This window comes from Gopherus flavomarginatus, unplaced genomic scaffold (assembly GCF_025201925.1).
Source record: "Gopherus flavomarginatus isolate rGopFla2 unplaced genomic scaffold, rGopFla2.mat.asm mat_scaffold_46_arrow_ctg1, whole genome shotgun sequence".
NCBI classification, from domain to species: Eukaryota; Metazoa; Chordata; order Testudines; family Testudinidae; genus Gopherus; species Gopherus flavomarginatus.
In genome coordinates this window covers 300,033-307,961 of record NW_026115095.1, presented here as the reverse complement: position 1 = coordinate 307,961, position 7,929 = coordinate 300,033, and positions in this window count along the sequence as shown.

The following is a 7,929-nucleotide window of genomic DNA, read 5'->3' as shown; positions in this document are numbered from 1 at the left end:
GGGCTTCACGGGCTGGGACCCTGGCGCTGGGGCCAGGACCCACATGGGTTGGGCCCCTAGAACTGGGGTCAGGCCGGCATGGGTTGGGCCCTTGACACTGGGATCAGGGCCCCCACTAGTTCAGACCCGAGAGCTAGGGTGTGGGTCCGCACAGGTTGGGCCTCTGCAACTGGGGTCAGGCCCCGCACGGGTTGGGACCCTGGAGCAGGGGTCATAGCTCCCATCGGTTGGGCCTCTGGAGCTGGGGTCAGGGCACGAACGGGTTCGGCCCCTGCAGATGGGGTCAGGGCCCCCACGGTTTGGGCAACTGGAGCTGGGGTCAGGGCCCGCAGGCTTTGGGCACCTGGACCTGGGGTAAGGACCCCGACGAGTTGGGCTCCTAGAGCTGGGGTCAGGGTCCGCACGGGTTGGGCCCCTGGAGCTTCGGTCAGGGCCAGCATGGGTTGGACATCTGGAGCTGGGGTCAAGGCCCCCACGGTTTAGGCCCCTGGAGCTGGGGTCAGGGCCCCCACGGTTTAGGCCCCTGTAGCTGCGCTCAGGGCCCGTACGCGTTAGGCCCCTAGAGCTGGGGTCAGGGCCCCCACTGGTGAGGCCTCTGGAGCTGGGGTCAGGGCCCGCATGGGTTGGGCCCCTGGAGCTGGGGTGAGGGCCCCCATGGGTTGGGCTTCTGGAGTTGCGGTCAGGGCCCGCACGGGGTAGGCCCCTGGAGATGGGGTCAGGGCCCACACAGTGGGCCTCCTGGAGCAGGGGTCAGGCCCCGCACGGGTGGGGCCCCTGGAGCTGCGGTCAGGGCCAATGCGGGTGGGGGCCCTAGAGCTGGGGTCAGGGCCCACACGGGTTGGGCCCCTGGAACTGGAGTCAGGGCCCCTACGGGTGGGTCCCCTGGAGTTGGGGTCAGGACCCGCACGGGTTGAGGCCCTGGAGCTGGGATCAGGGACCTCACGGGTTGGGGCCCTGGAGCTAAGGTCAGGGCCCCCACGGGTTGGGCCACGGATCTGAGGTCAGGGCCCCCACGGGTTGAGCCCCTGGAGCTGATGTAAGGGGCCCCACGGGTTAGGCCCCTGGAGCTGGGGTCCGGACCAACATGGGTGGGGCCCCTGGAGCTGGGGTCAGGGCCCCCACGGGCTTGGCCCCTCTAGTTGGGGTCAGGGCCTGCACGGGTTGGGCCACTGGAGCTGGGGTCAGGGCCCCCATGGGTTGAGCCCCTGGAGCTGGGGTCAGGGCCCGCACGGGTTGTGCTCCCGGAGCTGGGGTCAGGGCCCCCATGGGTGGGGCCACTGTTGCTGTGGTCACGGCACGCATGGGTTGGGCCCCTGGAGCTGGGGTCAGAGCCCCCACGGGTGTGGCCCCTGGAGCTGGGGTCAGGGCCCACACGAGTTCGGAGCCTGGAGCAGGGGTCAGGGCCCGCCCGGGTTGGGACCTTGGAGCTGGAGTAAGGGCCCGCACGGGTGGTGTCCCTGGAGATGGGGTCAGGGCCCGCACGGGTTGGGCCCTGGAGGTTGGGTCAGGGCCCCCACGGGTTGGGCCCCTGCAGCTGGGGTCAGGGCCCGCACCGGTGGGGCCCCTGGAGCTGGGGTCAGGGCCAACACGGGTGGGGCCCCTGGAGCTGGGGTCAGGGCCAACACGGGTGGGGTCCCTGGAGCTGGGGTGAGGACCGCCACGGGCTGGGCCGTGGAGCTGGAGTCAGGGCCCGCACAGGTTTGGTCACTGGAGCTGGGGTCACGGCCCAAACGGGTTGGGCCGCTGGAGATTGGGTGAGGGACCGCAGTGGTGGGGCCCCTGGAGCTGGGGTCAGGGCTCGCAGGGGTTGGGCTCCTGGAGCTGGGGTCAGGACCCCCACGGGTTAGACCGCTGGTGCTGGGGTCAGAACCCACACGGGTTGGGCCCCTGGAGATGGGGTCAGGGCTCGCACGGGTTGGGCCCCTGGAACTGGGGTCAGAGCCCGCACCTCTTGTTCCCCCGAAGCTGGAATCAAGCCCTGCACGGATTGAGCCTCTGGAGCTGGGCTTAGGGCCCCTACGGGTGGAGCCCATGGAGCTGGGGTTAGGGCCCCCACAGGTTGGTCCCTTGCAGCTCGGGTCAGGGCCGCCACGGGTCGGACCCGGAGCTGGGGACAGGGCCCACACGGGTTGGGCCCCTGGAGCTGGGGTCAGGGCCCCCACGGGTGAGGCACCTGGAGCTGGGGTCATGACCAGTACGGGTTGGGGCCCTGGAGCTTGGGTCAGGCCCCTACGGGTTTGGCCCCTGGAGCTGGGGTCATGGCCCCCACGGGTTGGGCGCCTGGAGCTGGAGTCAGGGCCCCCACGGATTGGGCACCTGGAGCTGGGATCAGGGTCCGCACGGGTAGGGCCCCTGGAGCTGGGGTCAGGGCTCGCACGGGTTGGGCCCTTGGAGCTGGGATCAGGGCTCCTACGGGTTGGGCCCCTGGAGCTGCGGTCAGGGCCCGCACGGGTTGGGCCCCTGGAGCTGGGGTCAGGGCCCCCACCGGTTGGGCCCCTGGAGCTGGGGTCAGGGCTAACACGGGTGGAACCCCTGGAGCTGGGGTCAGGGTCCCCATGGGTGGGGTCCCTGTAGCTGGGGTCACAGCCCGCACAAGTTGGGCCCCTGGAGCTGGGGTAAGGGCCCCCACGGTTGTGGCCCCTGGAGCTGGGGTCAGGGCCCGCACGGGTTGGGCCTCTGGAACTGAGGTCAGGCCACGCACGCGTTGGGCCCCTGGAGCTGGGGAAGGGGCCCCCATGAGTGGGGTCTCTGGAGCTGGGGTCAGGGCCCGAACGGGTGGGGCCTCTGGACCTGGGGTTAGGGCCCCCACGGATTGGGAAACTGGAGCTGGGGTCAGGGCCCCCACGGGTTGGGCCCCTGGAGCTGGGGTCAGGGCCCGCACGGGTTGGGCCTCGAGCTCGGGTCAGGGCCCCCACTGGCTGGGCCCCTGGAGCTGGGGTCAGGGCCCACACGGGTTGGGGTCCTGGATCTGGGGTCAGGGCCCCCACAGGTTGGGCCGCTAGAGCTGGGATCAGGACCCATAGGGGTTGGGCCCCTGGACCTGTGGTCAGGGCCCGCACGGGTTAGACACCTGAAGCTGGGGTCAGGACCCCCACGGGTCAGACCGCTGGTGCTGGGGTCAGAACCCACACGGGTTGGGCCCCTGGAGATGGGGTCAGGGCTCGCACGGGTTGGGCCCCTGGAACTGGGGTCAGAGCCCGCACCTCTTGTTCCCCCGAAGCTGGAATCAAGCCCTGCACGGGTTGAACCTCTGGAGCTGGGCTTAGGGCCCCTACGGGTGGGGCCCATGGAGCTGGGGTCAGGGCCCCCACAGGTTGGTCCCCTGGAGCTGGGGTCAGGGTCCACACGAGTTGGGCCCCTGGAGCTGGGGTCGGGGCCCGCACAGTTGGGCCCCTGGAGCTGGGGTCAGGGCCCGCACGGGTTGGACCCCTGGAGCTCGGGTCAGGGCCACCACGGGTTGGACCCGGAGCTGGGGACAGGTCCCGCACGGGTGAGGCACCTGGAGCTGCGGTCAGGACCAATACGGGTTGGGGCCCTGGAGCTTGGGTCAGGCCCCTACGGGTTTGGCCCCTGGAGCTGAGGTCAGGGTCCACACGGGTTTGGCCCCTGGAGCTAGAGTCGGGGCCCGCACAGTTGGGCCCCTGGAGCTGGGGTCAGGGCCCGCACGCGTTGGGACCCTGGAGCTGGGGTCAGGGCCCCCACGGGTTGGGCCGCTGGGGTTAGGGGACGCATGGGTTGGGCCCCTGGAGCTAGGGTCAGGGCACGTACGGGTTGGGCCCCTGCAGATAGGGTCAGGGACCTCTCAGGATGGACAACTGTAGTTGGGGTCAGGGCCCCCACGGGCTGGGACCCTGGAGCTGGGGTCAGGGCCCGCACGGGTTGGGCCCCTGGAGCTGGGGTCAGGGCCCCCACGTGTTGGGCCCCTGGAGCTCGGGTCCGGGCCCCCACTGTTTGGGCCCCTGGAGCTGCGGTCAGGGAGCGCATGGGTTGACCTCTGGAGCTCGGGTCAGGGCTCCCACGGGTTGGGGCCCTGGAGCTGGGGTCAGGGCCCCCAAGGGTTGGACCGTTGGAGCTGGGGTAAGGGCTCGCATGGGTTGGGGCCCTGGAGCTGGGGTCAGGGCCCGCACCTGTTGTGCCCATGGAGCTGGAATGAAGCCCTGCACGGGTTGGGCCCCTGGAGCTGGGGTTAGGGGCCCTATAGGTGGGGCCCCTAGAGCTGGAGTCAGGGCCACCACGGGTTGGGCCTCTGCAGTTGGGTTCAGGGTCCACACGGGTTGGGACCCTGGAGCTGGGGTCGGAGCCCGCACAGTTGGGCCCCTGGGGCTGGGGTCAGGGCCCGAATGAGTTATACCCCTGGAGCTGGGGTCAGGGCCCCCATGGGTTGGGCCGCAGAGCTGGGGTCAGGACCCCCAAGGGTGGGGCCCCTGGAGCTGGAGTCAAGACCCGTACGGGTTGGGGCCCTGGAGCTGGGGTCAGAGTCCTCACGGGTTGGGACAATAGAGCTGGAGTCATGGCCACCACGGGTTGGGCCCCTGGAGCTCGGGTCAGGGCCCCGACGGGTTGGGCCCCTAGAGCTGGGGTCAGGGTCCACACGGGGTGGGCCACTGGAGCTGGGGTCGGGTCCCGCACAGTTGGGCCCCTGGAGCTGGGGTTAGGGTCCCCACGGGTTGGGCCCGTGAAGTTGGGTTCAGGGCCAGAACGGGTTGGGCCCAGGGAGATGGGGTCAGGGCCCACACTGGTTGGAAAACTGGAGCTGGGGTCAGGGCCCGCAATAGTTTGGCCCCTGGAGCTGGGATCAGGGTTCGCACGGGTTTGACCCCAGGACCTGTGGTTAGGGCGCCCACGAGTTCGGAGCCTGGAGCTGGGGTAAGGGCCCGCACGGGTTGGGCTCCTGGAGGTGGGATGAGGACCCCCACGGGTTCAGCCCCTGGACCTGGTGTCAAAGCCCCCACGGGTTGGGCCCTGGAGTTGGGGTGAGGACCCCCACGGGATGAGCCCCTGGAGCTGTGGTCAGGGCCCGGACGTGTTGGGCTTCTGGAGCTGCGATCAGGGCCCCCACGGGTTGGGTCGCTGGAGCAGGGGTCACGGTCTGCACGGGTGGGGCCCCTGGAGCTGCGGACAGGGCCTCCACGGGTTGGTCCCCAGAAGCTAGGGTCACGGTCCGCACGGGTTGGCCGCAGGAGCTGGGGTCAGGACCCCACGGGTTGGGCCCCTGGAGCTGGAGTCAGGGACCCCACGGATTGGGCCCCTGGAGCTGGGGTCAGGGCCCCCACGGGTGGAGGTCCTTGAGTTGGGCTCAGAGCCCACACGGGTTGGGCCCCTGGAGCTCGGGTCAGGGCCCCCACGGGTTGGGCCCCTGGAGCTGGGGTGAGGACCTCCACGGGATGGGCCCCTGGAGCTGGGGTGAGAACCCCCACGGGTTGGGCTCCTGGATTTGGGGTCAGGGCCCCCACAGGTTGGGCCACTGGAGCTGGGGTCTGGGTCCCCATGGGTGGGGGTCCTTGAGTTGGGGTTAGGGCCCACACGGGTGGGGCCCCTGGACCTGGGGTCAAGGCCCGCACGGGTTGGACCCCTGGAGCTCGGGTCAGTGCCGCCACGGGTTGGCCCCGGAGCTGGGGTAAGGGCCCACACGGGTGGGGCCCCTGGAGCTGGGGTCAGGGCCCGTGCGGGTTGGGGCCCTGGAGCTGGGGTCAGGGCCCACATGGGTTGGGCCGGTAGAGTTGGGATCAGGGCAGGTATGGGATGGGCCCCTGGAGTTGGGGTTAGGACGCCCACGGGTTGAGCCCCTAGAGCTGTGGTCAGGGCCCGGACGTGTTGGGCTTCTGGAGCTGCAGTCAGGGTCCCCACGAGTTGGGCCGCTGGAGCAGGGGTCAGGCCCCGCACGAGTTGGGCCGCTGGAGCTCGGGTCAGGGCCCCTACGGGTTGGGGCCCTGGACCTGGGGTCATGGCCCCCACGGTTTTGGCGCCTGTAGCTGGAGTCAGGGCCCCCACGGATTGGGCGCCTGGAGCTGGGATCAGGGTCCGCACGGGTACGGCCCCTGGAGCTGGGGTCAGGGTCCGCACGGGTGGGGCCACTGGAGCTGGGGTCAGGGCCCGCACGGGTGGGGCCCATGGAGTTCGGTTCAGAGCCCGCAATGGTTTGGCCCCTGGAGCTGGGGTCAAGGCCCGCACAGGTTTGGCCCCAGGACCTGTGGTCAGGGCGCCCACGAGTTCGGCGCCTGGAGCTGGGGACAGGGCCCGCACGGGTTGGGCTCCTGGAGGTGGGATGAGGACCCCCACGGGTTCAGCCCCTGGACCTGGTGTCAAGGCCCCCACGGGTTGGGCCCTGGAGCTGGGGTGAGGACCCCCACGGGTTGAGCCCCTAGAGCTGTGGTCAGTGCCCGGACGTGTTGAGCTTCTGGAGCTGCGATCAGGGCCCCCACGGGTGGGGCCCCTGGAGCTGCGGTCACGGCCCGCACGGGTTGGGGTCCTTGAGTTGGGGTTAAGGCCTGCACGGGTTGGGCCCCTGGACCTGGGGTGAGGATCCCCACGGGTTGGGCCCCTGGATTTGGGGTCAGGGCCCCCACGGGTTGGGCCACTGGAGCTGGGGTCAGGGTCCCCATGGGTGAGGGTCCTTGAGTTGGGGTTAGGGCCCACACGGGTGGGGCCCCTGGAGCTCGGGTCAAGGCCCGCACGAGTTGGACCCCTGGAGCTTGGGTCAGTGCCGCCATGGGTTGGCCCCGGAGCTGGGGTCAGGGCTCACATGGGTGGGGCCCCTGGAGCTGGGGTCAGGGCCCGTACGGGTTGGGGCCCTGGAGCTGGGGTCAGGGCCCACACGGGTTGGGCCGGTAGAGTTGGGATCAGGGCGGGCACGGGATGGGCCCCTGGAGCTGGGTTTAGGACCCCCACGGGTTGAGCCCCTAGAGCTGTGGTCAGGGCCCGGACGTGTTGGGCTTCTGGAGCTGCGGTCAGGGCCCCCACGGGTTGGGCCGCTGGAGCAGGGGTTAGGCCCCGCACGAGTTGGGCCGCTGGCGCTCGGCTCAGGGCCCCTACGGGTTGGGGCCCTGGACCTGGGGTCATGGCCCCCACGGGTTGGGCGCCTGGAGCTGGAGTCAGGGCCCCTTCGGATTGGGCGCCTGGAGCTGGGATCAGGGTCTGCACGGGTAGGGCCCCTGGAGCTGGGGTCAGGGCCCCCACGGGTGGGGCCCCTGTATTTGGGGTCAGGGCCCCCACGGGTGGAGCCCCTGGAACTGAGGTCAGGGTCCCCACGGGTGGGGCCCCTGGAGTTAGGGTCAGGGCCCCCAACGGGTGGGGCCCCTGGAGCTGGGGTCACGGCCCAGAACAGTTGGGCCCCTGGAGCTGGGGTCAGGGCCCGCACTGGTGGGGCCCCTGGAGCTGGGGTCAGGGCCCCCAAGATTTGCGCCACTGGAGCTGGGGTCAGAGCCCCCACGGGTGGGGCCCCTGGAGCTGGGGTCAGGGCTCCCACGGGTGAGGCCCCTGAAGCTAGGGTCAGGGCCCACACGGATTGGGCCCCTGGAGCTGGGGTCAGGGCTCGCACGGGTTGGGCCCTTGGAGCTGGGGTCAGAGCTCCTACAGGTTTGGCCCCTGGAACTGGGGTCAGGGCCAGCACGGGTTGGGCCCCTGGAGCTGGGGTCAGGGCCCCCACGGGTTCGGCCCCTGGAGCTGGGGTCAGGGTCCGCACGGGTTGGGCCTCTGGAAGTGGGGTCAGGCCCTGCACGGTTGGGACCCTGGAGCTGGGGTCAGGGCCCCCACGGGTTGGGCCCCTGGAGCTGGGGTTAGGCGATGCATGGGTTGGGCCCCTGGAGCTAGGGTCAGGGCACGAACGGGTTGGGCCCCTGCAGATAGGGTCAGGGCCCTCACAGGATGGGCAACTGTAGTTGGGGTCAGGGCCCCCACGGGCTGGGACCCTGGAGCTGGGGTAAGGGCCCG